General features: G+C 45.3%; 20 non-coding genes across 20 annotated transcripts; all 20 read right to left on the bottom strand.

Annotated features, from left to right (window-relative positions):
* Positions 1-946: 946 nt before the first annotated feature.
* Positions 947-1,137, bottom strand: LOC141215403 (U2 spliceosomal RNA). The gene has a single exon (XR_012284470.1). It is a non-coding gene; the product is annotated as a U2 spliceosomal RNA (small nuclear RNA).
* A 1,122-nt stretch (positions 1,138-2,259) lies between these two features.
* Positions 2,260-2,450, bottom strand: LOC141216581 (U2 spliceosomal RNA). Its single transcript, XR_012285609.1, has one exon. It is a non-coding gene; the product is annotated as a U2 spliceosomal RNA (small nuclear RNA).
* A 1,121-nt stretch (positions 2,451-3,571) lies between these two features.
* On the bottom strand, positions 3,572-3,762 carry LOC141216650 (U2 spliceosomal RNA). Its single transcript, XR_012285674.1, has one exon. It is a non-coding gene; the product is annotated as a U2 spliceosomal RNA (small nuclear RNA).
* Positions 3,763-4,889: 1,127 nt separating this feature from the next.
* On the bottom strand, positions 4,890-5,080 carry LOC141215402 (U2 spliceosomal RNA). The gene has a single exon (XR_012284469.1). It is a non-coding gene; the product is annotated as a U2 spliceosomal RNA (small nuclear RNA).
* Positions 5,081-6,201: 1,121 nt separating this feature from the next.
* On the bottom strand, positions 6,202-6,392 carry LOC141215400 (U2 spliceosomal RNA). The gene has a single exon (XR_012284467.1). It is a non-coding gene; the product is annotated as a U2 spliceosomal RNA (small nuclear RNA).
* Positions 6,393-7,516: 1,124 nt separating this feature from the next.
* LOC141215399 (U2 spliceosomal RNA) lies at positions 7,517-7,707 on the bottom strand. The gene has a single exon (XR_012284466.1). It is a non-coding gene; the product is annotated as a U2 spliceosomal RNA (small nuclear RNA).
* A 1,122-nt stretch (positions 7,708-8,829) lies between these two features.
* LOC141216648 (U2 spliceosomal RNA) lies at positions 8,830-9,020 on the bottom strand. Its single transcript, XR_012285672.1, has one exon. It is a non-coding gene; the product is annotated as a U2 spliceosomal RNA (small nuclear RNA).
* A 1,127-nt stretch (positions 9,021-10,147) lies between these two features.
* Positions 10,148-10,338, bottom strand: LOC141215398 (U2 spliceosomal RNA). Its single transcript, XR_012284465.1, has one exon. It is a non-coding gene; the product is annotated as a U2 spliceosomal RNA (small nuclear RNA).
* Positions 10,339-11,461: 1,123 nt separating this feature from the next.
* Positions 11,462-11,652, bottom strand: LOC141215397 (U2 spliceosomal RNA). The gene has a single exon (XR_012284464.1). It is a non-coding gene; the product is annotated as a U2 spliceosomal RNA (small nuclear RNA).
* Positions 11,653-12,775: 1,123 nt separating this feature from the next.
* Positions 12,776-12,966, bottom strand: LOC141215396 (U2 spliceosomal RNA). Its single transcript, XR_012284463.1, has one exon. It is a non-coding gene; the product is annotated as a U2 spliceosomal RNA (small nuclear RNA).
* Positions 12,967-14,093: 1,127 nt separating this feature from the next.
* LOC141216580 (U2 spliceosomal RNA) lies at positions 14,094-14,284 on the bottom strand. Its single transcript, XR_012285608.1, has one exon. It is a non-coding gene; the product is annotated as a U2 spliceosomal RNA (small nuclear RNA).
* Positions 14,285-15,405: 1,121 nt separating this feature from the next.
* On the bottom strand, positions 15,406-15,596 carry LOC141216647 (U2 spliceosomal RNA). Its single transcript, XR_012285671.1, has one exon. It is a non-coding gene; the product is annotated as a U2 spliceosomal RNA (small nuclear RNA).
* Positions 15,597-16,722: 1,126 nt separating this feature from the next.
* On the bottom strand, positions 16,723-16,913 carry LOC141215395 (U2 spliceosomal RNA). The gene has a single exon (XR_012284462.1). It is a non-coding gene; the product is annotated as a U2 spliceosomal RNA (small nuclear RNA).
* A 1,120-nt stretch (positions 16,914-18,033) lies between these two features.
* Positions 18,034-18,224, bottom strand: LOC141215394 (U2 spliceosomal RNA). The gene has a single exon (XR_012284461.1). It is a non-coding gene; the product is annotated as a U2 spliceosomal RNA (small nuclear RNA).
* Positions 18,225-19,344: 1,120 nt separating this feature from the next.
* Positions 19,345-19,537, bottom strand: LOC141216629 (U2 spliceosomal RNA). Its single transcript, XR_012285654.1, has one exon. It is a non-coding gene; the product is annotated as a U2 spliceosomal RNA (small nuclear RNA).
* Positions 19,538-20,662: 1,125 nt separating this feature from the next.
* On the bottom strand, positions 20,663-20,853 carry LOC141216579 (U2 spliceosomal RNA). The gene has a single exon (XR_012285607.1). It is a non-coding gene; the product is annotated as a U2 spliceosomal RNA (small nuclear RNA).
* Positions 20,854-21,976: 1,123 nt separating this feature from the next.
* On the bottom strand, positions 21,977-22,167 carry LOC141215393 (U2 spliceosomal RNA). Its single transcript, XR_012284460.1, has one exon. It is a non-coding gene; the product is annotated as a U2 spliceosomal RNA (small nuclear RNA).
* Positions 22,168-23,285: 1,118 nt separating this feature from the next.
* Positions 23,286-23,476, bottom strand: LOC141215392 (U2 spliceosomal RNA). The gene has a single exon (XR_012284459.1). It is a non-coding gene; the product is annotated as a U2 spliceosomal RNA (small nuclear RNA).
* Positions 23,477-24,597: 1,121 nt separating this feature from the next.
* On the bottom strand, positions 24,598-24,788 carry LOC141215391 (U2 spliceosomal RNA). The gene has a single exon (XR_012284458.1). It is a non-coding gene; the product is annotated as a U2 spliceosomal RNA (small nuclear RNA).
* A 1,124-nt stretch (positions 24,789-25,912) lies between these two features.
* On the bottom strand, positions 25,913-26,103 carry LOC141215389 (U2 spliceosomal RNA). The gene has a single exon (XR_012284456.1). It is a non-coding gene; the product is annotated as a U2 spliceosomal RNA (small nuclear RNA).
* Between the last annotated feature and the right edge of the window lie 625 nt (positions 26,104-26,728).

Here is a 26,728-nt window from a genome sequence, read left to right as displayed (position 1 = left end):
CACCTCTTTTAGCACAGTACCCTCTACCCCCGGCTGTTCCCACCCGCCTCAACACCGTTGGAAGGGAGATGAACCAATTAAGGCGGGGGGGGGGGGTGGAACGAGCAGCTATCTACCCTTAGCAGGAGGGTTGCTGATTAATTACCTCTCCTGCTGCTGCTGCTGCTGGCTGTCCAGCAGCAGACTGAAGGTGGCTGCTGCTGTGCGCAGGTATATAAAGGCTCAGAGCCTATTATGACACGCGCAGCCAGCGTTCCATTGCCACATTCCGTCTACTGCAGGCGGGATACCTGGATGGCTGAATGTCACTGAGAAGCTCACAGAGACCGCCATAAGCAACAGTTTAAAAGAATGCCACAGACTAATCAACCAAACTTTTTGGGTTGGTTTCTCTTTTATAGTCTGCAGGCATTAAATGAAAGAAGTCAGTGTTCCAGCAGAGGGAGACAACGTTTCAGAAAAGGCATTGTAGCAAACCAAAAAAGAAATTTTAAGCGCAGCAGAGTAACCAGCTCACATACCTGTTAGCTCAGGTGAGTTTAAAAGGCTGCTGTTGATAACAAGGGCATTTGCTAAATAGATGGTGTGTGTGCAACAATATACTGAAAGGTCAATTATATTGTGCAGCTTATCTCACCACCTGTAGTTATTTAGGTGAAAGCTCCAAAATGCTTGCCTAATATGTCTGTTTATCCAAAAGGAAGTATAGAGGGAGAGCTAGATAGATAGCATTGCATTACATTACATTACATGGCAATGCAATGCACAGTTGCTGAAGTTGAACCAAAATGAGCTTGTCATCTGGCTTCTGCAACTTTTAACATGAAAAATCCAATGAGGAGAAGAAAAGCAAAGCCAAAGAGTCCATCCCAAAATCCGACAAACAAGCAAAATGAACAAAAAGCATTGAATTCAATTCTTTCTGATTTTAGAAACTGCATTAAAGAAGGGGTGCACCGGTCCTGGAGATACTGCAATACCAGGTCAATGCGTGGAGTGGACAGAGCAAGCTCTTTTTCCATCTCCCTGTTCTAAAAATCCATTTAATATATGGTCCCCAGATAGGGGACGTATCAGATATTAAACTGATAAGAACAGATACTACACTTGATCTTAGCCAAAAGGCCGAGAAGCGATAACCAGAATTGGTTTCCGACTACGGTGCCACCCAAGGATTCTGAAAAGTCCATTTGTGGAGATGGCCACCTGGACTCCCGATAAGAAGACATTCTGTCAACCTCTAGATCCCTCACATGCCTGCACTTTTCGGCTTGCTGCTGCTGCAATCCACGCGTTTTAGATCTGCATAACTCCACCTCTTTTAGTACAGTACCCTCAACCCCCGGCTGTTCCCACCCGCCTCAACACCGTTGGAAGGGAGGAGAACCAATTAAGGCGGGGGGGGGGGGTGGAACGAGCAGCTGTCTACCCTTAGCAGGAGGGTTGCTGATTAATTACCTCTCCTGCTGCTGCTGCTGCTGGCTGTCCAGCAGCAGACTGAAGGTGGCTGCTGCTGTGCGCAGGTATATAAAGGCTCAGAGCCTATTATGACACGCGCAGCCAGCGTTCCATTGCCACATTCCGTCTACTGCAGGCGGGATACCTGGATGGCTGAATGTCACTGAGAAGCTCACAGAGACCGCCATAAGCAACAGTTTAAAAGAATGCCACAGACTAATCAACCAAACTTTTTGGGTTGGTTTCTCTTTTATAGTCTGCAGGCATTAAATGAAAGAAGTCAGTGTTCCAGCAGAGGGAGACAACGTTTCAGAAAAGGCATTGTAGCAAACCAAAAAAGAAATTTTAAGCGCAGCAGAGTAACCAGCTCACATACCTGTTAGCTCAGGTGAGTTTAAAAGGCTGCTGTTGATAACAAGGGCATTTGCTAAATAGATGGTGTGTGTGCAACAATATACTGAAAGGTCAATTATATTGTGCAGCTTATCTCACCACCTGTAGTTATTTAGGTGAAAGCTCCAAAATGCTTGCCTAATATGTCTGTTTATCCAAAAGGAAGTATAGAGGGAGAGCTAGATAGATAGCATTGCATTACATTACATTACATGGCAATGCAATGCACAGTTGCTGAAGTTGAACCAAAATGAGCTTGTCATCTGGCTTCTGCAACTTTTAACATGAAAAATCCAATGAGGAGAAGAAAAGCAAAGCCAAAGAGTCCATCCCAAAATCCGACAAACAAGCAAAATGAACAAAAAGCATTGAATTCAATTCTTTCTGATTTTAGAAACTGCATTAAAGAAGGGGTGCACCGGTCCTGGAGATACTGCAATATCAGGTCAATGCGTGGAGTGGACAGAGCAAGCTCTTTTTCCATCTCCCTGTTCTAAAAATCCATTTAATATATGGTCCCCAGATAGGGGACGTATCAGATATTAAACTGATAAGAACAGATACTACACTTGATCTTAGCCAAAAGGCCGAGAAGCGATAACCAGAATTGGTTTCCGACTACGGTGCCACCCAAGGATTCTGAAAAGTCCATTTGTGGAGATGGCCACCTGGACTCCCGTTAAGAAGACATGCTGTCAACCTCTAGATCCCTCACATGCCTGCACTTTTTGGCTTGCTGCTGCTGCAATCCACGCGTTTTAGATCTGCATAACTCCACCTCTTTTAGCACAGTACCCTCTACCCCCGGCTGTTCCCACCCGCCTCAACACCGTTGGAAGGGAGATGAACCAATTAAGGCGGGGGGGGGGGTGGAACGAGCAGCTATCTACCCTTAGCAGGAGGGTTGCTGATTAATTACCTCTCCTGCTGCTGCTGCTGCTGGCTGTCCAGCAGCAGACTGAAGGTGGCTGCTGCTGTGCGCAGGTATATAAAGGCTCAGAGCCTATTATGACACGCGCAGCCAGCGTTCCATTGCCACATTCCGTCTACTGCAGGCGGGATACCTGGATGGCTGAATGTCACTGAGAAGCTCACAGAGACCGCCATAAGCAACAGTTTAAAAGAATGCCACAGACTAATCAACCAAACTTTTTGGGTTGGTTTCTCTTTTATAGTCTGCAGGCATTAAATGAAAGAAGTCAGTGTTCCAGCAGAGGGAGACAACGTTTCAGAAAAGGCATTGTAGCAAACCAAAAAAGAAATTTTAAGCGCAGCAGAGTAACCAGCTCACATACCTGTTAGCTCAGGTGAGTTTAAAAGGCTGCTGTTGATAACAAGGGCATTTGCTAAATAGATGGTGTGTGTGCAACAATATACTGAAAGGTCAATTATATTGTGCAGCTTATCTCACCACCTGTAGTTATTTAGGTGAAAGCTCCAAAATGCTTGCCTAATATGTCTGTTTATCCAAAAGGAAGTATAGAGGGAGAGCTAGATAGATAGCATTGCATTACATTACATTACATGGCAATGCAATGCACAGTTGCTGAAGTTGAACCAAAATGAGCTTGTCATCTGGCTTCTGCAACTTTTAACATGAAAAATCCAATGAGGAGAAGAAAAGCAAAGCCAAAGAGTCCATCCCAAAATCCGACAAACAAGCAAAATGAACAAAAAGCATTGAATTCAATTCTTTCTGATTTTAGAAACTGCATTAAAGAAGGGGTGCACCGGTCCTGGAGATACTGCAATACCAGGTCAATGCGTGGAGTGGACAGAGCAAGCTCTTTTTCCATCTCGATGTTCTAAAAATCCATTTAATATATGGTCCCCAGATAGGGGACGTATCAGATATTAAACTGATAAGAACAGATACTACACTTGATCTTAGCCAAAAGGCCGAGAAGCGATAACCAGAATTGGTTTCCGACTACGGTGCAACCCAAGGATTCTGAAAAGTCCATTTGTGGAGATGGCCACCTGGACTCCCGTTAAGAAGACATGCTGTCAACCTCTAGATCCCTCACATGCCTGCACTTTTCGGCTTGCTGCTGCTGCAATCCACGCGTTTTAGATCTGCATAACTCCACCTCTTTTAGCACAGTACCCTCAACCCCCGGCTGTTCCCACCCGCCTCAACACCGTTGGAAGGGAGGAGAACCAATTAAGGCGGGGGGGGGGGGGGTGGAACGAGCAGCTGTCTACCCTTAGCAGGAGGGTTGCTGATTAATTACCTCTCCTGCTGCTGCTGCTGCTGCTGGCTGTCCAGCAGCAGACTGAAGGTGGCTGCTGCTGTGCGCAGGTATATAAAGGCTCAGAGCCTATTATGACACGCGCAGCCAGCGTTCCATTGCCACATTCCGTCTACTGCAGGCGGGATACCTGGATGGCTGAATGTCACTGAGAAGCTCACAGAGACCGCCATAAGCAACAGTTTAAAAGAATGCCACAGACTAATCAACCAAACTTTTTGGATTGGTTTCTCTTTTATAGTCTGCAGGCATTAAATGAAAGAAGTCAGTGTTCCAGCAGAGGGAGACAACGTTTCAGAAAAGGCATTGTAGCAAACCAAAAAAGAAATTTTAAGCGCAGCAGAGTAACCAGCTCACATACCTGTTAGCTCAGGTGAGTTTAAAAGGCTGCTGTTGATAACAAGGGCATTTGCTAAATAGATGGTGTGTGTGCAACAATATACTGAAAGGTCAATTATATTGTGCAGCTTATCTCACCACCTGTAGTTATTTAGGTGAAAGCTCCAAAATGCTTGCCTAATATGTCTGTTTATCCAAAAGGAAGTATAGAGGGAGAGCTAGATAGATAGCATTGCATTACATTACATTACATGGCAATGCAATGCACAGTTGCTGAAGTTGAACCAAAATGAGCTTGTCATCTGGCTTCTGCAACTTTTAACATGAAAAATCCAATGAGGAGAAGAAAAGCAAAGCCAAAGAGTCCATCCCAAAATCCGACAAACAAGCAAAATGAACAAAAAGCATTGAATTCAATTCTTTCTGATTTTAGAAACTGCATTAAAGAAGGGGTGCACCGGTCCTGGAGATACTGCAATACCAGGTCAATGCGTGGAGTGGACAGAGCAAGCTCTTTTTCCATCTCCCTGTTCTAAAAATCCATTTAATATATGGTCCCCAGATAGGGGACGTATCAGATATTAAACTGATAAGAACAGATACTACACTTGATCTTAGCCAAAAGGCCGAGAAGCGATAACCAGAATTGTTTCCGACTACGGTGCCACCCAAGGATTCTGAAAAGTCCATTTGTGGAGATGGCCACCTGGACTCCCGTTAAGAAGACATGCTGTCAACCTCTAGATCCCTCACATGCCTGCACTTTTCGGCTTGCTGCTGCTGCAATCCACGCGTTTTAGATCTGCATAACTCCACCTCTTTTAGCACAGTACCCTCAACCCCCGGCTGTTCCCACCCGCCTCAACACCGTTGGAAGGGAGGAGAACCAATTAAGGCGGGGGGGGGGGGTGGAACGAGCAGCTGTCTACCCTTAGCAGGAGGGTTGCTGATTAATTACCTCTCCTGCTGCTGCTGCTGCTGGCTGTCCAGCAGCAGACTGAAGGTGGCTGCTGCTGTGCGCAGGTATATAAAGGCTCAGAGCCTATTATGACACGCGCAGCCAGCGTTCCATTGCCACATTCCGTCTACTGCAGGCGGGATACCTGGATGGCTGAATGTCACTGAGAAGCTCACAGAGACCGCCATAAGCAACAGTTTAAAAGAATGCCACAGACTAATCAACCAAACTTTTTGGGTTGGTTTCTCTTTTATAGTCTGCAGGCATTAAATGAAAGAAGTCAGTGTTCCAGCAGAGGGAGACAACGTTTCAGAAAAGGCATTGTAGCAAACCAAAAAAGAAATTTTAAGCGCAGCAGAGTAACCAGCTCACATACCTGTTAGCTCAGGTGAGTTTAAAAGGCTGCTGTTGATAACAAGGGCATTTGCTAAATAGATGGTGTGTGTGCAACAATATACTGAAAGGTCAATTATATTGTGCAGCTTATCTCACCACCTGTAGTTATTTAGGTGAAAGCTCCAAAATGCTTGCCTAATATGTCTGTTTATCCAAAAGGAAGTATAGAGGGAGAGCTAGATAGATAGCATTGCATTACATTACATTACATGGCAATGCAATGCACAGTTGCTGAAGTTGAACCAAAATGAGCTTGTCATCTGGCTTCTGCAACTTTTAACATGAAAAATCCAATGAGGAGAAGAAAAGCAAAGCCAAAGAGTCCATCCCAAAATCCGACAAACAAGCAAAATGAACAAAAAGCATTGAATTCAATTCTTTCTGATTTTAGAAACTGCATTAAAGAAGGGGTGCACCGGTCCTGGAGATACTGCAATACCAGGTCAATGCGTGGAGTGGACAGAGCAAGCTCTTTTTCCATCTCCCTGTTCTAAAAATCCATTTAATATATGGTCCCCAGATAGGGGACGTATCAGATATTAAACTGATAAGAACAGATACTACACTTGATCTTAGCCAAAAGGCCGAGAAGCGATAACCAGAATTGGTTTCCGACTACGGTGCCACCCAAGGATTCTGAAAAGTCCATTTGTGGAGATGGCCACCTGGACTCCCGATAAGAAGACATGCTGTCAACCTCTAGATCCCTCACATGCCTGCACTTTTCGGCTTGCTGCTGCTGCAATCCACGCGTTTTAGATCTGCATAACTCCACCTCTTTTAGTACAGTACCCTCAACCCCCGGCTGTTCCCACCCGCCTCAACACCGTTGGAAGGGAGGAGAACCAATTAAGGCGGGGGGGGGGGGGGTGGAACGAGCAGCTGTCTACCCTTAGCAGGAGGGTTGCTGATTAATTACCTCTCCTGCTGCTGCTGCTGCTGGCTGTCCAGCAGCAGACTGAAGGTGGCTGCTGCTGTGCGCAGGTATATAAAGGCTCAGAGCCTATTATGACACGCGCAGCCAGCGTTCCATTGCCACATTCCGTCTACTGCAGGCGGGATACCTGGATGGCTGAATGTCACTGAGAAGCTCACAGAGACCGCCATAAGCAACAGTTTAAAAGAATGCCACAGACTAATCAACCAAACTTTTTGGGTTGGTTTCTCTTTTATAGTCTGCAGGCATTAAATGAAAGAAGTCAGTGTTCCAGCAGAGGGAGACAACGTTTCAGAAAAGGCATTGTAGCAAACCAAAAAAGAAATTTTAAGCGCAGCAGAGTAACCAGCTCACATACCTGTTAGCTCAGGTGAGTTTAAAAGGCTGCTGTTGATAACAAGGGCATTTGCTAAATAGATGGTGTGTGTGCAACAATATACTGAAAGGTCAATTATATTGTGCAGCTTATCTCACCACCTGTAGTTATTTAGGTGAAAGCTCCAAAATGCTTGCCTAATATGTCTGTTTATCCAAAAGGAAGTATAGAGGGAGAGCTAGATAGATAGCATTGCATTACATTACATTACATGGCAATGCAATGCACAGTTGCTGAAGTTGAACCAAAATGAGCTTGTCATCTGGCTTCTGCAACTTTTAACATGAAAAATCCAATGAGGAGAAGAAAAGCAAAGCCAAAGAGTCCATCCCAAAATCCGACAAACAAGCAAAATGAACAAAAAGCATTGAATTCAATTCTTTCTGATTTTAGAAACTGCATTAAAGAAGGGGTGCACCGGTCCTGGAGATACTGCAATACCAGGTCAATGCGTGGAGTGGACAGAGCAAGCTCTTTTTCCATCTCCCTGTTCTAAAAATCCATTTAATATATGGTCCCCAGATAGGGGACGTATCAGATATTAAACTGATAAGAACAGATACTACACTTGATCTTAGCCAAAAGGCCGAGAAGCGATAACCAGAATTGGTTTCCGACTACGGTGCCACCCAAGGATTCTGAAAAGTCCATTTGTGGAGATGGCCACCTGGACTCCCGTTAAGAAGACATGCTGTCAACCTCTAGATCCCTCACATGCCTGCACTTTTCGGCTTGCTGCTGCTGCAATCCACGCGTTTTAGATCTGCATAACTCCACCTCTTTTAGCACAGTACCCTCAACCCCCGGCTGTTCCCACCCGCCTCAACACCGTTGGAAGGGAGGAGAACCAATTAAGGCGGGGGGGGGGGGTGGAACGAGCAGCTGTCTACCCTTAGCAGGAGGGTTGCTGATTAATTACCTCTCCTGCTGCTGCTGCTGCTGGCTGTCCAGCAGCAGACTGAAGGTGGCTGCTGCTGTGCGCAGGTATATAAAGGCTCAGAGCCTATTATGACACGCGCAGCCAGCGTTCCATTGCCACATTCCGTCTACTGCAGGCGGGATACCTGGATGGCTGAATGTCACTGAGAAGCTCACAGAGACCGCCATAAGCAACAGTTTAAAAGAATGCCACAGACTAATCAACCAAACTTTTTGGGTTGGTTTCTCTTTTATAGTCTGCAGGCATTAAATGAAAGAAGTCAGTGTTCCAGCAGAGGGAGACAACGTTTCAGAAAAGGCATTGTAGCAAACCAAAAAAGAAATTTTAAGCGCAGCAGAGTAACCAGCTCACATACCTGTTAGCTCAGGTGAGTTTAAAAGGCTGCTGTTGATAACAAGGGCATTTGCTAAATAGATGGTGTGTGTGCAACAATATACTGAAAGGTCAATTATATTGTGCAGCTTATCTCACCACCTGTAGTTATTTAGGTGAAAGCTCCAAAATGCTTGCCTAATATGTCTGTTTATCCAAAAGGAAGTATAGAGGGAGAGCTAGATAGATAGCATTGCATTACATTACATTACATGGCAATGCAATGCACAGTTGCTGAAGTTGAACCAAAATGAGCTTGTCATCTGGCTTCTGCAACTTTTAACATGAAAAATCCAATGAGGAGAAGAAAAGCAAAGCCAAAGAGTCCATCCCAAAATCCGACAAACAAGCAAAATGAACAAAAAGCATTGAATTCAATTCTTTCTGATTTTAGAAACTGCATTAAAGAAGGGGTGCACCGGTCCTGGAGATACTGCAATACCAGGTCAATGCGTGGAGTGGACAGAGCAAGCTCTTTTTCCATCTCGATGTTCTAAAAATCCATTTAATATATGGTCCCCAGATAGGGGACGTATCAGATATTAAACTGATAAGAACAGATACTACACTTGATCTTAGCCAAAAGGCCGAGAAGCGATAACCAGAATTGGTTTCCGACTACGGTGCAACCCAAGGATTCTGAAAAGTCCATTTGTGGAGATGGCCACCTGGACTCCCGTTAAGAAGACATGCTGTCAACCTCTAGATCCCTCACATGCCTGCACTTTTCGGCTTGCTGCTGCTGCAATCCACGCGTTTTAGATCTGCATAACTCCACCTCTTTTAGCACAGTACCCTCAACCCCCGGCTGTTCCCACCCGCCTCAACACCGTTGGAAGGGAGGAGAACCAATTAAGGCGGGGGGGGGGGGGGTGGAACGAGCAGCTGTCTACCCTTAGCAGGAGGGTTGCTGATTAATTACCTCTCCTGCTGCTGCTGCTGCTGCTGGCTGTCCAGCAGCAGACTGAAGGTGGCTGCTGCTGTGCGCAGGTATATAAAGGCTCAGAGCCTATTATGACACGCGCAGCCAGCGTTCCATTGCCACATTCCGTCTACTGCAGGCGGGATACCTGGATGGCTGAATGTCACTGAGAAGCTCACAGAGACCGCCATAAGCAACAGTTTAAAAGAATGCCACAGACTAATCAACCAAACTTTTTGGATTGGTTTCTCTTTTATAGTCTGCAGGCATTAAATGAAAGAAGTCAGTGTTCCAGCAGAGGGAGACAACGTTTCAGAAAAGGCATTGTAGCAAACCAAAAAAGAAATTTTAAGCGCAGCAGAGTAACCAGCTCACATACCTGTTAGCTCAGGTGAGTTTAAAAGGCTGCTGTTGATAACAAGGGCATTTGCTAAATAGATGGTGTGTGTGCAACAATATACTGAAAGGTCAATTATATTGTGCAGCTTATCTCACCACCTGTAGTTATTTAGGTGAAAGCTCCAAAATGCTTGCCTAATATGTCTGTTTATCCAAAAGGAAGTATAGAGGGAGAGCTAGATAGATAGCATTGCATTACATTACATTACATGGCAATGCAATGCACAGTTGCTGAAGTTGAACCAAAATGAGCTTGTCATCTGGCTTCTGCAACTTTTAACATGAAAAATCCAATGAGGAGAAGAAAAGCAAAGCCAAAGAGTCCATCCCAAAATCCGACAAACAAGCAAAATGAACAAAAAGCATTGAATTCAATTCTTTCTGATTTTAGAAACTGCATTAAAGAAGGGGTGCACCGGTCCTGGAGATACTGCAATACCAGGTCAATGCGTGGAGTGGACAGAGCAAGCTCTTTTTCCATCTCCCTGTTCTAAAAATCCATTTAATATATGGTCCCCAGATAGGGGACGTATCAGATATTAAACTGATAAGAACAGATACTACACTTGATCTTAGCCAAAAGGCCGAGAAGCGATAACCAGAATTGTTTCCGACTACGGTGCCACCCAAGGATTCTGAAAAGTCCATTTGTGGAGATGGCCACCTGGACTCCCGTTAAGAAGACATGCTGTCAACCTCTAGATCCCTCACATGCCTGCACTTTTCGGCTTGCTGCTGCTGCAATCCACGCGTTTTAGATCTGCATAACTCCACCTCTTTTAGCACAGTACCCTCAACCCCCGGCTGTTCCCACCCGCCTCAACACCGTTGGAAGGGAGGAGAACCAATTAAGGCGGGGGGGGGGGGGGTGGAACGAGCAGCTGTCTACCCTTAGCAGGAGGGTTGCTGATTAATTACCTCTCCTGCTGCTGCTGCTGCTGGCTGTCCAGCAGCAGACTGAAGGTGGCTGCTGCTGTGCGCAGGTATATAAAGGCTCAGAGCCTATTATGACACGCGCAGCCAGCGTTCCATTGCCACATTCCGTCTACTGCAGGCGGGATACCTGGATGGCTGAATGTCACTGAGAAGCTCACAGAGACCGCCATAAGCAACAGTTTAAAAGAATGCCACAGACTAATCAACCAAACTTTTTGGGTTGGTTTCTCTTTTATAGTCTGCAGGCATTAAATGAAAGAAGTCAGTGTTCCAGCAGAGGGAGACAACGTTTCAGAAAAGGCATTGTAGCAAACCAAAAAAGAAATTTTAAGCGCAGCAGAGTAACCAGCTCACATACCTGTTAGCTCAGGTGAGTTTAAAAGGCTGCTGTTGATAACAAGGGCATTTGCTAAATAGATGGTGTGTGTGCAACAATATACTGAAAGGTCAATTATATTGTGCAGCTTATCTCACCACCTGTAGTTATTTAGGTGAAAGCTCCAAAATGCTTGCCTAATATGTCTGTTTATCCAAAAGGAAGTATAGAGGGAGAGCTAGATAGATAGCATTGCATTACATTACATTACATGGCAATGCAATGCACAGTTGCTGAAGTTGAACCAAAATGAGCTTGTCATCTGGCTTCTGCAACTTTTAACATGAAAAATCCAATGAGGAGAAGAAAAGCAAAGCCAAAGAGTCCATCCCAAAATCCGACAAACAAGCAAAATGAACAAAAAGCATTGAATTCAATTCTTTCTGATTTTAGAAACTGCATTAAAGAAGGGGTGCACCGGTCCTGGAGATACTGCAATACCAGGTCAATGCGTGGAGTGGACAGAGCAAGCTCTTTTTCCATCTCCCTGTTCTAAAAATCCATTTAATATATGGTCCCCAGATAGGGGACGTATCAGATATTAAACTGATAAGAACAGATACTACACTTGATCTTAGCCAAAAGGCCGAGAAGCGATAACCAGAATTGGTTTCCGACTACGGTGCCACCCAAGGATTCTGAAAAGTCCATTTGTGGAGATGGCCACCTGGACTCCCGATAAGAAGACATGCTGTCAACCTCTAGATCCCTCACATGCCTGCACTTTTCGGCTTGCTGCTGCTGCAATCCACGCGTTTTAGATCTGCATAACTCCACCTCTTTTAGCACAGTACCCTCAACCCCCGGCTGTTCCCACCCGCCTCAACACCGTTGGAAGGGAGGAGAACCAATTAAGGCGGGGGGGGGGGGGTGGAACGAGCAGCTGTCTACCCTTAGCAGGAGGGTTGCTGATTAATTACCTCTCCTGCTGCTGCTGCTGCTGGCTGTCCAGCAGCAGACTGAAGGTGGCTGCTGCTGTGCGCAGGTATATAAAGGCTCAGAGCCTATTATGACACGCGCAGCCAGCGTTCCATTGCCACATTCCGTCTACTGCAGGCGGGATACCTGGATGGCTGAATGTCACTGAGAAGCTCACAGAGACCGCCATAAGCAACAGTTTAAAAGAATGCCACAGACTAATCAACCAAACTTTTTGGGTTGGTTTCTCTTTTATAGTCTGCAGGCATTAAATGAAAGAAGTCAGTGTTCCAGCAGAGGGAGACAACGTTTCAGAAAAGGCATTGTAGCAAACCAAAAAAGAAATTTTAAGCGCAGCAGAGTAACCAGCTCACATACCTGTTAGCTCAGGTGAGTTTAAAAGGCTGCTGTTGATAACAAGGGCATTTGCTAAATAGATGGTGTGTGTGCAACAATATACTGAAAGGTCAATTATATTGTGCAGCTTATCTCACCACCTGTAGTTATTTAGGTGAAAGCTCCAAAATGCTTGCCTAATATGTCTGTTTATCCAAAAGGAAGTATAGAGGGAGAGCTAGATAGATAGCATTGCATTACATTACATTACATGGCAATGCAATGCACAGTTGCTGAAGTTGAACCAAAATGAGCTTGTCATCTGGCTTCTGCAACTTTTAACATGAAAAATCCAATGAGGAGAAGAAAAGCAAAGCCAAAGAGTCCATCCCAAAATCCGACAAACAAGCAAAATGAACAAAAAGCATTGAATTCAATTCTTTCTGATTTTAGAAACTGCATTAAAGAAGGGGTGCACCGGTCCTGGAGATACTGCAATACCAGGTCAATGCGTGGAGTGGACAGAGCAAGCTCTTTTTCCATCTCCCTGTTCTAAAAATCCATTTAATATATGGTCCCCAGATAGGGGACGTATCAGATATTAAACTGATAAGAACAGATACTACACTTGATCTTAGCCAAAAGGCCGAGAAGCGATAACCAGAATTGGTTTCCGACTACGGTGCCACCCAAGGATTCTGAAAAGTCCATTTGTGGAGATGGCCACCTGGACTCCCGTTAAGAAGACATGCTGTCAACCTCTAGATCCCTCACATGCCTGCACTTTTCGGCTTGCTGCTGCTGCAATCCACGCGTTTTAGATCTGCATAACTCCACCTCTTTTAGCACAGTACCCTCAACCCCCGGCTGTTCCCACCCGCCTCAACACCGTTGGAAGGGAGGAGAACCAATTAAGGCGGGGGGGGGGGGGGTGGAACGAGCAGCTGTCTACCCTTAGCAGGAGGGTTGCTGATTAATTACCTCTCCTGCTGCTGCTGCTGCTGCTGGCTGTCCAGCAGCAGACTGAAGGTGGCTGCTGCTGTGCGCAGGTATATAAAGGCTCAGAGCCTATTATGACACGCGCAGCCAGCGTTCCATTGCCACATTCCGTCTACTGCAGGCGGGATACCTGGATGGCTGAATGTCACTGAGAAGCTCACAGAGACCGCCATAAGCAACAGTTTAAAAGAATGCCACAGACTAATCAACCAAACTTTTTGGGTTGGTTTCTCTTTTATAGTCTGCAGGCATTAAATGAAAGAAGTCAGTGTTCCAGCAGAGGGAGACAACGTTTCAGAAAAGGCATTGTAGCAAACCAAAAAAGAAATTTTAAGCGCAGCAGAGTAACCAGCTCACATACCTGTTAGCTCAGGTGAGTTTAAAAGGCTGCTGTTGATAACAAGGGCATTTGCTAAATAGATGGTGTGTGTGCAACAATATACTGAAAGGTCAATTATATTGTGCAGCTTATCTCACCACCTGTAGTTATTTAGGTGAAAGCTCCAAAATGCTTGCCTAATATGTCTGTTTATCCAAAAGGAAGTATAGAGGGAGAGCTAGATAGATAGCATTGCATTACATTACATTACATGGCAATGCAATGCACAGTTGCTGAAGTTGAACCAAAATGAGCTTGTCATCTGGCTTCTGCAACTTTTAACATGAAAAATCCAATGAGGAGAAGAAAAGCAAAGCCAAAGAGTCCATCCCAAAATCCGACAAACAAGCAAAATGAACAAAAAGCATTGAATTCAATTCTTTCTGATTTTAGAAACTGCATTAAAGAAGGGGTGCACCGGTCCTGGAGATACTGCAATATCAGGTCAATGCGTGGAGTGGACAGAGCAAGCTCTTTTTCCATCTCCCTGTTCTAAAAATCCATTTAATATATGGTCCCCAGATAGGGGACGTATCAGATATTAAACTGATAAGAACAGATACTACACTTGATCTTAGCCAAAAGGCCGAGAAGCGATAACCAGAATTGGTTTCCGACTACGGTGCCACCCAAGGATTCTGAAAAGTCCATTTGTGGAGATGGCCACCTGGACTCCCGTTAAGAAGACATGCTGTCAACCTCTAGATCCCTCACATGCCTGCACTTTTCGGCTTGCTGCTGCTGCAATCCACGCGTTTTAGATCTGCATAACTCCACCTCTTTTAGCACAGTACCCTCTACCCCCGGCTGTTCCCACCCGCCTCAACACCGTTGGAAGGGAGATGAACCAATTAAGGCGGGGGGGGGGGTGGAACGAGCAGCTATCTACCCTTAGCAGGAGGGTTGCTGATTAATTACCTCTCCTGCTGCTGCTGCTGCTGGCTGTCCAGCAGCAGACTGAAGGTGGCTGCTGCTGTGCGCAGGTATATAAAGGCTCAGAGCCTATTATGACACGCGCAGCCAGCGTTCCATTGCCACATTCCGTCTACTGCAGGCGGGATACCTGGATGGCTGAATGTCACTGAGAAGCTCACAGAGACCGCCATAAGCAACAGTTTAAAAGAATGCCACAGACTAATCAACCAAACTTTTTGGGTTGGTTTCTCTTTTATAGTCTGCAGGCATTAAATGAAAGAAGTCAGTGTTCCAGCAGAGGGAGACAACGTTTCAGAAAAGGCATTGTAGCAAACCAAAAAAGAAATTTTAAGCGCAGCAGAGTAACCAGCTCACATACCTGTTAGCTCAGGTGAGTTTAAAAGGCTGCTGTTGATAACAAGGGCATTTGCTAAATAGATGGTGTGTGTGCAACAATATACTGAAAGGTCAATTATATTGTGCAGCTTATCTCACCACCTGTAGTTATTTAGGTGAAAGCTCCAAAATGCTTGCCTAATATGTCTGTTTATCCAAAAGGAAGTATAGAGGGAGAGCTAGATAGATAGCATTGCATTACATTACATTACATGGCAATGCAATGCACAGTTGCTGAAGTTGAACCAAAATGAGCTTGTCATCTGGCTTCTGCAACTTTTAACATGAAAAATCCAATGAGGAGAAGAAAAGCAAAGCCAAAGAGTCCATCCCAAAATCCGACAAACAAGCAAAATGAACAAAAAGCATTGAATTCAATTCTTTCTGATTTTAGAAACTGCATTAAAGAAGGGGTGCACCGGTCCTGGAGATACTGCAATACCAGGTCAATGCGTGGAGTGGACAGAGCAAGCTCTTTTTCCATCTCGATGTTCTAAAAATCCATTTAATATATGGTCCCCAGATAGGGGACGTATCAGATATTAAACTGATAAGAACAGATACTACACTTGATCTTAGCCAAAAGGCCGAGAAGCGATAACCAGAATTGGTTTCCGACTTCGGTGCAACCCAAGGATTCTGAAAAGTCCATTTGTGGAGATGGCCACCTGGACTCCCGTTAAGAAGACATGCTGTCAACCTCTAGATCCCTCACATGCCTGCACTTTTCGGCTTGCTGCTGCTGCAATCCACGCGTTTTAGATCTGCATAACTCCACCTCTTTTAGCACAGTACCCTCAACCCCCGGCTGTTCCCACCCGCCTCAACACCGTTGGAAGGGAGGAGAACCAATTAAGGCGGGGGGGGGGGGGTGGAACGAGCAGCTGTCTACCCTTAGCAGGAGGGTTGCTGATTAATTACCTCTCCTGCTGCTGCTGCTGCTGCTGGCTGTCCAGCAGCAGACTGAAGGTGGCTGCTGCTGTGCGCAGGTATATAAAGGCTCAGAGCCTATTATGACACGCGCAGCCAGCGTTCCATTGCCACATTCCGTCTACTGCAGGCGGGATACCTGGATGGCTGAATGTCACTGAGAAGCTCACAGAGACCGCCATAAGCAACAGTTTAAAAGAATGCCACAGACTAATCAACCAAACTTTTTGGATTGGTTTCTCTTTTATAGTCTGCAGGCATTAAATGAAAGAAGTCAGTGTTCCAGCAGAGGGAGACAACGTTTCAGAAAAGGCATTGTAGCAAACCAAAAAAGAAATTTTAAGCGCAGCAGAGTAACCAGCTCACATACCTGTTAGCTCAGGTGAGTTTAAAAGGCTGCTGTTGATAACAAGGGCATTTGCTAAATAGATGGTGTGTGTGCAACAATATACTGAAAGGTCAATTATATTGTGCAGCTTATCTCACCACCTGTAGTTATTTAGGTGAAAGCTCCAAAATGCTTGCCTAATATGTCTGTTTATCCAAAAGGAAGTATAGAGGGAGAGCTAGATAGATAGCATTGCATTACATTACATTACATGGCAATGCAATGCACAGTTGCTGAAGTTGAACCAAAATGAGCTTGTCATCTGGCTTCTGCAACTTTTAACATGAAAAATCCAATGAGGAGAAGAAAAGCAAAGCCAAAGAGTCCATCCCAAAATCCGACAAACAAGCAAAATGAACAAAAAGCATTGAATTCAATTCTTTCTGATTTTAGAAACTGCATTAAAGAAGGGGTGCACCGGTCCTGGAGATACTGCAATACCAGGTCAATGCGTGGAGTGGACAGAGCAAGCTCTTTTTCCATCTCCCTGTTCTAAAAATCCATTTAATATATGGTCCCCAGATAGGGGACGTATCAGATATTAAACTGATAAGAACAGATACTACACTTGATCTTAGCCAAAAGGCCGAGAAGCGATAACCAGAATTGTTTCCGACTACGGTGCCACCCAAGGATTCTGAAAAGTCCATTTGTGGAGATGGCCACCTGGACTCCCGTTAAGAAGACATGCTGTCAACCTCTAGATCCCTCACATGCCTGCACTTTTCGGCTTGCTGCTGCTGCAATCCACGCGTTTTAGATCTGCATAACTCCACCTCTTTTAGCACAGTACCCTCAACCCCCGGCTGTTCCCACCCGCCTCAACACCGTTGGAAGGGAGGAGAACCAATTAAGGCGGGGGGGGGGGTGGAACGAGCAGCTGTCTACCCTTAGCAGGAGGGTTGCTGATTAATTACCTCTCCTGCTGCTGCTGCTGCTGGCTGTCCAGCAGCAGACTGAAGGTGGCTGCTGCTGTGCGCAGGTATATAAAGGCTCAGAGCCTATTATGACACGCGCAGCCAGCGTTCCATTGCCACATTCCGTCTACTGCAGGCGGGATACCTGGATGGCTGAATGTCACTGAGAAGCTCACAGAGACCGCCATAAGCAACAGTTTAAAAGAATGCCACAGACTAATCAACCAAACTTTTTGGGTTGGTTTCTCTTTTATAGTCTGCAGGCATTAAATGAAAGAAGTCAGTGTTCCAGCAGAGGGAGACAACGTTTCAGAAAAGGCATTGTAGCAAACCAAAAAAGAAATTTTAAGCGCAGCAGAGTAACCAGCTCACATACCTGTTAGCTCAGGTGAGTTTAAAAGGCTGCTGTTGATAACAAGGGCATTTGCTAAATAGATGGTGTGTGTGCAACAATATACTGAAAGGTCAATTATATTGTGCAGCTTATCTCACCACCTGTAGTTATTTAGGTGAAAGCTCCAAAATGCTTGCCTAATATGTCTGTTTATCCAAAAGGAAGTATAGAGGGAGAGCTAGATAGATAGCATTGCATTACATTACATTACATGGCAATGCAATGCACAGTTGCTGAAGTTGAACCAAAATGAGCTTGTCATCTGGCTTCTGCAACTTTTAACATGAAAAATCCAATGAGGAGAAGAAAAGCAAAGCCAAAGAGTCCATCCCAAAATCCGACAAACAAGCAAAATGAACAAAAAGCATTGAATTCAATTCTTTCTGATTTTAGAAACTGCATTAAAGAAGGGGTGCACCGGTCCTGGAGATACTGCAATACCAGGTCAATGCGTGGAGTGGACAGAGCAAGCTCTTTTTCCATCTCCCTGTTCTAAAAATCCATTTAATATATGGTCCCCAGATAGGGGACGTATCAGATATTAAACTGATAAGAACAGATACTACACTTGATCTTAGCCAAAAGGCCGAGAAGCGATAACCAGAATTGGTTTCCGACTACGGTGCCACCCAAGGATTCTGAAAAGTCCATTTGTGGAGATGGCCACCTGGACTCCCGTTAAGAAGACATGCTGTCAACCTCTAGATCCCTCACATGCCTGCACTTTTCGGCTTGCTGCTGCTGCAATCCACGCGTTTTAGATCTGCATAACTCCACCTCTTTTAGCACAGTACCCTCAACCCCCGGCTGTTCCCACCCGCCTCAACACCGTTGGAAGGGAGGAGAACCAATTAAGGCGGGGGGGGGGTGGAACGAGCAGCTGTCTACCCTTAGCAGGAGGGTTGCTGATTAATTACCTCTCCTGCTGCTGCTGCTGCTGGCTGTCCAGCAGCAGACTGAAGGTGGCTGCTGCTGTGCGCAGGTATATAAAGGCTCAGAGCCTATTATGACACGCGCAGCCAGCGTTCCATTGCCACATTCCGTCTACTGCAGGCGGGATACCTGGATGGCTGAATGTCACTGAGAAGCTCACAGAGACCGCCATAAGCAACAGTTTAAAAGAATGCCACAGACTAATCAACCAAACTTTTTGGGTTGGTTTCTCTTTTATAGTCTGCAGGCATTAAATGAAAGAAGTCAGTGTTCCAGCAGAGGGAGACAACGTTTCAGAAAAGGCATTGTAGCAAACCAAAAAAGAAATTTTAAGCGCAGCAGAGTAACCAGCTCACATACCTGTTAGCTCAGGTGAGTTTAAAAGGCTGCTGTTGATAACAAGGGCATTTGCTAAATAGATGGTGTGTGTGCAACAATATACTGAAAGGTCAATTATATTGTGCAGCTTATCTCACCACCTGTAGTTATTTAGGTGAAAGCTCCAAAATGCTTGCCTAATATGTCTGTTTATCCAAAAGGAAGTATAGAGGGAGAGCTAGATAGATAGCATTGCATTACATTACATTACATGGCAATGCAATGCACAGTTGCTGAAGTTGAACCAAAATGAGCTTGTCATCTGGCTTCTGCAACTTTTAACATGAAAAATCCAATGAGGAGAAGAAAAGCAAAGCCAAAGAGTCCATCCCAAAATCCGACAAACAAGCAAAATGAACAAAAAGCATTGAATTCAATTCTTTCTGATTTTAGAAACTGCATTAAAGAAGGGGTGCACCGGTCCTGGAGATACTGCAATACCAGGTCAATGCGTGGAGTGGACAGAGCAAGCTCTTTTTCCATCTCCCTGTTCTAAAAATCCATTTAATATATGGTCCCCCCAGATAGGGGACGTATCAGATATTAAACTGATAAGAACAGATACTACACTTGATCTTAGCCAAAAGGCCGAGAAGCGATAACCAGAATTGGTTTCCGACTACGGTGCCACCCAAGGATTCTGAAAAGTCCATTTGTGGAGATGGCCACCTGGACTCCCGTTAAGAAGACATGCTGTCAACCTCTAGATCCCTCACATGCCTGCACTTTTCGGCTTGCTGCTGCTGCAATCCACGCGTTTTAGATCTGCATAACTCCACCTCTTTTAGCACAGTACCCTCAACCCCCGGCTGTTCCCACCCGCCTCAACACCGTTGGAAGGGAGGAGAACCAATTAAGGCGGGGGGGGGGGGGGGTGGAACGAGCAGCTGTCTACCCTTAGCAGGAGGGTTGCTGATTAATTACCTCTCCTGCTGCTGCTGCTGCTGGCTGTCCAGCAGCAGACTGAAAGTGGCTGCTGCTGTGCGCAGGTATATAAAGGCTCAGAGCCTATTATGACACGCGCAGCCAGCGTTCCATTGCCACATTCCGTCTACTGCAGGCGGGATACCTGGATGGCTGAATGTCACTGAGAAGCTCACAGAGACCGCCATAAGCAACAGTTTAAAAGAATGCCACAGACTAATCAACCAAACTTTTTGGGTTGGTTTCTCTTTTATAGTCTGCAGGCATTAAATGAAAGAAGTCAGTGTTCCAGCAGAGGGAGACAACGTTTCAGAAAAGGCATTGTAGCAAACCAAAAAAGAAATTTTAAGCGCAGCAGAGTAACCAGCTCACATACCTGTTAGCTCAGGTGAGTTTAAAAGGCTGCTGTTGATAACAAGGGCATTTGCTAAATAGATGGTGTGTGTGCAACAATATACTGAAAGGTCAATTATATTGTGCAGCTTATCTCACCACCTGTAGTTATTTAGGTGAAAGCTCCAAAATGCTTGCCTAATATGTCTGTTTATCCAAAAGGAAGTATAGAGGGAGAGCTAGATGGATAGCATTGCATTACATTACATTACATGGCAATGCAATGCACAGTTGCTGAAGTTGAACCAAAATGAGCTTGTCATCTGGCTTCTGCAACTTTTAACATGAAAAATCCAATGAGGAGAAGAAAAGCAAAGCCAAAGAGTCCATCCCAAAATCCGAAAAACAAGCAAAATGAACAAAAAGCATTGAATTCAATTCTTTCTGATTTTAGAAACTGCATTAAAGAAGGGGTGCACCGGTCCTGGAGATACTGCAATATCAGGTCAATGCGTGGAGTGGACAGAGCAAGCTCTTTTTCCATCTCCCTGTTCTAAAAATCCATTTAATATATGGTCCCCAGATAGGGGACGTATCAGATATTAAACTGATAAGAACAGATACTACACTTGATCTTAGCCAAAAGGCCGAGAAGCGATAACCAGAATTGGTTTCCGACTACGGTGCCACCCAAGGATTCTGAAAAGTCCATTTGTGGAGATGGCCACCTGGACTCCCGTTAAGAAGACATGCTGTCAACCTCTAGATCCCTCACATGCCTGCACTTTTCGGCTTGCTGCTGCTGCAATCCACGCGTTTTAGATCTGCATAACTCCACCTCTTTTAGCACAGTACCCTCTACCCCCGGCTGTTCCCACCCGCCTCAACACCGTTGGAAGGGAGATGAACCAATTAAGGCGGGGGGGGGGGTGTGGAACGAGCAGCTGTCTACCCTTAGCAGGAGGGTTGCTGATTAATTACCTCTCCTGCTGCTGCTGCTGCTGGCTGTCCAGCAGCAGACTGAAGGTGGCTGCTGCTGTGCGCAGGTATATAAAGGCTCAGAGCCTATTATGACACGCGCAGCCAGCGTTCCATTGCCACATTCCATCTACTGCAGGCGGGATACCTGGATGGCTGAATGTCACTGAGAAGCTCACAGAGACCGCCATAAGCAACAGTTTAAAAGAATACCACAGACTAATCAACCAAACTTTTTGGGTTGGTTTCTCTTTTATAGTCTGCAGGCATTAAATGAAAGAAGTCAGTGTTCCAGCAGAGGGAGACAACGTTTCAGAAAAGGCATTGTAGCAAACCAAAAAAGAAATTTTAAGCGCAGCAGAGTAACCAGCTCACATACCTGTTAGCTCAGGTGAGTTTAAAAGGCTGCTGTTGATAACAAGGGCATTTGCTAAATAGATGGTGTGTGTGCAACAATATACTGAAAGGTCAATTATATTGTGCAGCTTATCTCACCACCTGTAGTTATTTAGGTGAAAGCTCCAAAATGCTTGCCTAATATGTCTGTTTATCCAAAAGGAAGTATAGAGGGAGAGCTAGATAGATAGCATTGCATTACATTACATTACATGGCAATGCAATGCACAGTTGCTGAAGTTGAACCAAAATGAGCTTGTCATCTGGCTTCTGCAACTTTTAACATGAAAAATCCAATGAGGAGAAGAAAAGCAAAGCCAAAGAGTCCATCCCAAAATCCGACAAACAAGCAAAATGAACAAAAAGCATTGAATTCAATTCTTTCTGATTTTAGAAACTGCATTAAAGAAGGGGTGCACCGGTCCTGGAGATACTGCAATACCAGGTCAATGCGTGGAGTGGACAGAGCAAGCTCTTTTTCCATCTCCCTGTTCTAAAAATCCATTTAATATATGGTCCCCAGATAGGGGACGTATCAGATATTAAACTGATAAGAACAGATACTACACTTGATCTTAGCCAAAAGGCCGAGAAGCGATAACCAGAATTGGTTTCCGACTACGGTGCCACCCAAGGATTCTGAAAAGTCCATTTGTGGAGATGGCCACCTGGACTCCCGTTAAGAAGACATGCTGTCAACCTCTAGATCCCTCACATGCCTGCACTTTTCGGCTTGCTGCTGCTGCAATCCACGCATTTTAGATCTGCATAACTCCACCTCTTTTAGCACAGTACCCTCAACCCCCGGCTGTTCCCACCCGCCTCAACACCGTTGGAAGGGAGGAGAACCAATTAAGGTGGGGGGGGTGGAACGAGCAGCTGTCTACCCTTAGCAGGAGGGTTGCTGATTAATTACCTCTCCTGCTGCTGCTGCTGCTGGCTGTCCAGCAGCAGACTGAAGGTGGCTGCTGCTGTGCGCAGGTATATAAAGGCTCAGAGCCTATTATGACACGCGCAGCCAGCGTTCCATTGCCACATTCCGTCTACTGCAGGCGGGATACCTGGATGGCTGAATGTCACTGAGAAGCTCACAGAGACCACCATAAGCAACAGTTTAAAAGAATGCCACAGACTAATCAACCAAACTTTTTGGGTTGGTTTCTCTTTTATAGTCTGCAGGCATTAAATGAAAGAAGTCAGTGTTCCAGCAGAGGGAGACAACGTTTCAGAAAAGGCATTGTAGCAAACCAAAAAAGAAATTTTAAGCGCAGCAGAGTAACCAGCTCACATACCTGTTAGCTCAGGTGAGTTTAAAAGGCTGCTGTTGATAACAAGGGCATTTGCTAAATAGATGGTGTGTGTGCAACAATATACTGAAAGGTCAATTATATTGTGCAGCTTATCTCACCACCTGTAGTTATTTAGGTGAAAGCTCCAAAATGCTTGCCTAATATGTCTGTTTATCCAAAAGGAAGTATAGAGGGAGAGCTAGATAGATAGCATTGCATTACATTACATTACATGGCAATGCAATGCACAGTTGCTGAAGTTGAACCAAAATGAGCTTGTCATCTGGCTTCTGCAACTTTTAACATGAAAAATCCAATGAGGAGAAGAAAAGCAAAGCCAAAGAGTCCATCCCAAAATCCGACAAACAAGCAAAATGAACAAAAAGCATTGAATTAAATTCTTTCTGATTTTAGAAACTGCATTAAAGAAGGGGTGCACCGGTCCTGGAGATACTGCAATACCAGGTCAATGCGTGGAGTGGACAGAGCAAGCTCTTTTTCCATCTCCCTGTTCTAAAAATCCATTTAATATATGGTCCCCAGATAGGGGACGTATCAGATATTAAACTGATAAGAACAGATACTACACTTGATCTTAGCCAAAAGGCCGAGAAGCGATAACCAGAATTGGTTTCCGACTACGGTGCCACCCAAGGATTCTGAAAAGTCCATTTGTGGAGATGGCCACCTGGACTCCCGTTAAGAAGACATGCTGTCAACCTCTAGATCCCTCACATGCCTGCACTTTTCGGCTTGCTGCTGCTGCAATCCACGCGTTTTAGATCTGCATAACTCCACCTCTTTTAGCACAGTACCCTCAACCCCCGGCTGTTCCCACCCGCCTCAACACCGTTGGAAGGGAGGAGAACCAATTAAGGCGGGGGGGGGGGTGGAATGAGCAGCTGTCTACCCTTAGCAGGAGGGTTGCTGATTAATTACCTCTCCTGCTGCTGCTGCTGCTGGCTGTCCAGCAGCAGACTGAAGGTGGCTGCTGCTGTGCGCAGGTATATAAAGGCTCAGAGCCTATTATGACACGCGCAGCCAGCGTTCCATTGCCACATTCCGTCTACTGCAGGCGGGATACCTGGATGGCTGAATGTCACTGAGAAGCTCACAGAGACCGCCATAAGCAACAGTTTAAAAGAATGCCACAGACTAATCAACCAAACTTTTTGGGTTGGTTTCTCTTTTATAGTCTGCAGGCATTAAATGAAAGAAGTCAGTGTTCCAGCAGAGGGAGACAACGTTTCAGAAAAGGCATTGTAGCAAACCAAAAAAGAAATTTTAAGCGCAGCAGAGTAACCAGCTCACATACCTGTTAGCTCAGGTGAGTTTAAAAGGCTGCTGTTGATAACAAGGGCATTTGCTAAATAGATGGTGTGTGTGCAACAATATACTGAAAGGTCAATTATATTGTGCAGCTTATCTCACCACCTGTAGTTATTTAGGTGAAAGCTCCAAAATGCTTGCCTAATATGTCTGTTTATCCAAAAGGAAGTATAGAGGGAGAGCTAGATAGATAGCATTGCATTACATTACATTACATGGCAATGCAATGCACAGTTGCTGAAGTTGAACCAAAATGAGCTTGTCATCTGGCTTCTGCAACTTTTAACATGAAAAATCCAATGAGGAGAAGAAAAGCAAAGCCAAAGAGTCCATCCCAAAATCCGACAAACAAGCAAAATGAACAAAAAGCATTGAATTCAATTCTTTCTGATTTTAGAAACTGCATTAAAGAAGGGGTGCACCGGTCCTGGAGATACTGCAATACCAGGTCAATGCGTGGAGTGGACAGAGCAAGCTCTTTTTCCATCTCCCTGTTCTAAAAATCCATTTAATATATGGTCCCCAGATAGGGGACGTATCAGATATTAAACTGATAAGAACAGATACTACACTTGATCTTAGCCAAAAGGCCGAGAAGCGATAACCAGAATTGGTTTCCGACTACGGTGCCACCCAAGGATTCTGAAAAGTCCATTTGTGGAGATGGCCACCTGGACTCCCGTTAAGAAGACATGCTGTCAACCTCTAGATCCCTCACATGCCTGCACTTTTCGGCTTGCTGCTGCTGCAATCCACGCGTTTTAGATCTGCATAACTCCACCTCTTTTAGCACAGTACCCTCAACCCCCGGCTGTTCCCACCCGCCTCAACACCGTTGGAAGGGAGGAGAACCAATTAAGGCGGGGGGGGGGGGGGTGGAACGAGCAGCTGTCTACCCTTAGCAGGAGGGTTGCTGATTAATTACCTCTCCTGCTGCTGCTGCTGCTGGCTGTCCAGCAGCAGACTGAAGGTGGCTGCTGCTGTGCGCAGGTATATAAAGGCTCAGAGCCTATTATGACACGCGCAGCCAGCGTTCCATTGCCACATTCCGTCTACTGCAGGCGGGATACCTGGATGGCTGAATGTCACTGAGAAGCTCACAGAGACCGCCATAAGCAACAGTTTAAAAGAATGCCACAGACTAATCAACCAAACTTTTTGGGTTGGTTTCTCTTTTATAGTCTGCAGGCATTAAATGAAAGAAGTCAGTGTTCCAGCAGAGGGAGACAACGTTTCAGAAAAGGCATTGTAGCAAACCAAAAAAGAAATTTTAAGCGCAGCAGAGTAACCAGCTCACATACCTGTTAGCTCAGGTGAGTTTAAAAGGCTGCTGTTGATAACAAGGGCATTTGCTAAATAGATGGTGTGTGTGCAACAATATACTGAAAGGTCAATTATATTGTGCAGCTTATCTCACCACCTGTAGTTATTTAGGTGAAAGCTCCAAAATGCTTGCCTAATATGTCTGTTTATCCAAAAGGAAGTATAGAGGGAGAGCTAGATAGATAGCATTGCATTACATTACATTACATGGCAATGCAATGCACAGTTGCTGAAGTTGAACCAAAATGAGCTTGTCATCTGGCTTCTGCAACTTTTAACATGAAAAATCCAATGAGGAGAAGAAAAGCAAAGCCAAAGAGTCCATCCCAAAATCCGACAAACAAGCAAAATGAACAAAAAGCATTGAATTCAATTCTTTCTGATTTTAGAAACTGCATTAAAGAAGGGGTGCACCGGTCCTGGAGATACTGCAATACCAGGTCAATGCGTGGAGTGGACAGAGCAAGCTCTTTTTCCATCTCCCTGTTCTAAAAATCCATTTAATATATGGTCCCCAGATAGGGGACGTATCAGATATTAAACTGATAAGAACAGATACTACACTTGATCTTAGCCAAAAGGCCGAGAAGCGATAACCAGAATTGGTTTCCGACTACGGTGCCACCCAAGGATTCTGAAAAGTCCATTTGTGGAGATGGCCACCTGGACTCCCGTTAAGAAGACATGCTGTCAACCTCTAGATCCCTCACATGCCTGCACTTTTCGGCTTGCTGCTGCTGCAATCCACGCGTTTTAGATCTGCATAACTCCACCTCTTTTAGCACAGTACCCTCAACCCCCGGCTGTTCCCACCCGCCTCAACACCGTTGGAAGGGAGGAGAACCAATTAAGGCGGGGGGGGGGGTGGAACGAGCAGCTGTCTACCCTTAGCAGGAGGGTTGCTGATTAATTACCTCTCCTGCTGCTGCTGCTGCTGGCTGTCCAGCAGCAGACTGAAGGTGGCTGCTGCTGTGCGCAGGTATATAAAGGCTCAGAGCCTATTATGACACGCGCAGCCAGCGTTCCATTGCCACATTCCGTCTACTGCAGGCGGGATACCTGGATGGCTGAATGTCACTGAGAAGCTCACAGAGACCGCCATAAGCAACAGTTTAAAAGAATGCCACAGACTAATCAACCAAACTTTTTGGGTTGGTTTCTCTTTTATAGTCTGCAGGCATTAAATGAAAGAAGTCAGTGTTCCAGCAGAGGGAGACAA

Source organism: Phyllobates terribilis, unplaced genomic scaffold, assembly GCF_046119375.1.
Source record: "Phyllobates terribilis strain yellow unplaced genomic scaffold, ASM4611937v1 Scaffold_236__1_contigs__length_3049075, whole genome shotgun sequence".
NCBI classification, from domain to species: Eukaryota; Metazoa; Chordata; class Amphibia; order Anura; family Dendrobatidae; genus Phyllobates; species Phyllobates terribilis.
The sequence above is the reverse complement of the archived record's forward strand: the minus strand, read 5'-3'. Positions and strand labels throughout refer to the sequence as shown.